The following is a 2,500-nucleotide window of genomic DNA, read 5'->3' as shown; positions in this document are numbered from 1 at the left end:
ATTTCTGGCTCTTAGTAACAGCATTCTGACCTGCATCATATGACTTGGTACAGCGATGCGGATATGTGGCCAAGGAGATCGACCACATCCTAGTTAGCACTAGCGGAGGATCCTCCAAAACTACAGGGTGTATTGAGCACCAAATTCCTGTGGACCTGATCATAGATTAGTTGTGGCTACTCTCCGGTCCACTGCAGAACAACCCTGTCACTCCAATGAACAACTTGTTTCATGGGGACAGATTGAGAGGGGGGAAGTGTCTGGCAGTTTGCTGAAGCTATCTTCAGTCATTTTTGCGGCACTTGGGGGTCTGACAGACCCTGTTCTTCTGTGTGACACCTTCGAGCGAGAAAATGCTTGATGCAGCCCAAGAATCAATTGGTGAATGCCAAGAGCAAGACAGAATTTCATCTTTCAAGAGACTCTGGAAGCCACAGATGTTTGTCGTGCGGTTCGACTGTCAGGGGACCATGACTTGCATAATTTCCTGGTCACTGCTGAGAAGGGACAAGGAACAGTTTATCAGGAATCTAGTAAATGACCTTCGTCCTGCTACCAGCCCTGAGAAAGCTGAACTTCAAGCCCTCCGCACAAACGACTACAATCCTTCAGTAAGTGGCCAGATAATCTCTGATCCTGTTGGGGTGCAGGTGCGTTGGCTTATATTTTGAGCAGTTGTCCAGGTTGATCCACCAGCAATTAACGCGGATGCAGGTAGTCTCAAGATTCCTTTGCCAGACCCACCCATCAGCGAGGATCCACTCCCGCTGACTGAAGTCAGGGGGAGTAATCTTCAAGCTGAAGAGTGGTAAAGTAGCGGGTATCTGTGGCATCACAACTGAACTATAAAAGACTGTGAGACCCTTTGGCAAGGGGCAGACTGGTGCCACTCTCCCTGACCTGCTGAGGGGTGTGGTAATTTCTCTCTGGAAGGGGAAAGGGATTGGTGGATTTTGCAGCACCACTGAGGCATTACATTATTCAGTATACCGGGCAAGTTTCTTGCTCACATCCTTCTAAGACGTATCAGAGACCACCTGCTGCGGCACCAGAGGCTAGAGCAATCTGGATTCACTCCTGGTAAGACCGTACCCTGATGCTTCAAGTCATAGTAGAGTGCCATCGAGAGTTCGGATGTGCAGCTTACATTGACCTCAAGAAGGCATTTGATACTGTCCATCACAAATCACTCTGGGTGATTCTGAGACTAAGGGAATTCCAACAAAGATTATTGAATTATAGCAAGCCTGTATACTGTACTGAAAGAGCAGTTAGTTCAGGAGTGAGGCAAGGCTGTGTTCTGTACCAACACTTTTCAACACTTGCATGGCTGGATATTGGGTAGTGCTACTGTCCGAAATCACTGTGGAGCAACTCTGGGCAATACCAAGGTTACAGACCTTGACTTTGCCGATGATATTGCTATTCTATCCAAATCTCTGGAAACCCTAGTGGCGGCTCTTGATGCATTTAGCAATGAAGCAGAGCCCCTGGGGCGAGAGGTCTCCGGGACCACAAGATCCAGGACTTTGAAGCCCTGCTAAGAGGTCCTGTTCAGTTGGTACATACTTACGGTGAAAACATCGAGGTCACAGAGACCTTTATATACCTCGGTAGTGCAGTTCATGACTAGGAAGTCAGTAGACTTCCTAGTCTGGCAGCAGGGGTCCTGAAATCTCTTGACTAGAGCATTTGGAGATGCCGGTATCTGTGCAGAAAGACCAAGCTATATGTCTCCAAGGTCCCGATACAGCCAATTTTACTATATGGTATTGAAACCACGGACGCTGTCTTGTGCTTTGGAATCTCGTCTTGATGCCAGATCATGGGGTATAGCTGGCTGGACCATGTGTCTAACCAACAGGTTGGACTGGGAGACTGGTACAGGACCTGTTACTTGCACAGTCTGTGATCGCCAACCAAGTTATATGGCCACCTGCATGTTTCCCATAGGTGATCCTGCCCACCAGGTTGTCTCGAACATATACCTGGGTGGAGAGGTACGTAGGACGACTTAGGAAGTCGTGGCTTGGGCAGATCGATCAAACCTGCCGTGAAGAGCTAGAGATGGGCCAGGCTCCTGCCTGGCGGCTCGCGCTCAAAGGGGTGGATGTAGTTATGCGCCCCCGCCGGCGTTAGCTCCCAATGATGATGATGATACACACCATAAAATGGCATACCCCACACACACACACACACACACACACACAACACACCCCACACACACACACACAATATATATATAATATATATATATATATATATATATATATATATATATATATATATACTACATATCATTTTATATACATATATACATACATATCATGTACATACATACATACATATATATATATTATATATATATATATATAATATATATATATATATATATATATATTTATGTATGTACATGATATTATGTATATATGTATATCCCATGATATTATATGTATATATATATATATATATATTTTATATATATATATATATATATATA

Source organism: Penaeus monodon, chromosome 36, assembly GCF_015228065.2.
Source record: "Penaeus monodon isolate SGIC_2016 chromosome 36, NSTDA_Pmon_1, whole genome shotgun sequence".
Classification (NCBI taxonomy): domain Eukaryota; kingdom Metazoa; phylum Arthropoda; class Malacostraca; order Decapoda; family Penaeidae; genus Penaeus; species Penaeus monodon.
The sequence above is the reverse complement of the archived record's forward strand: the minus strand, read 5'-3'. Positions refer to the sequence as shown.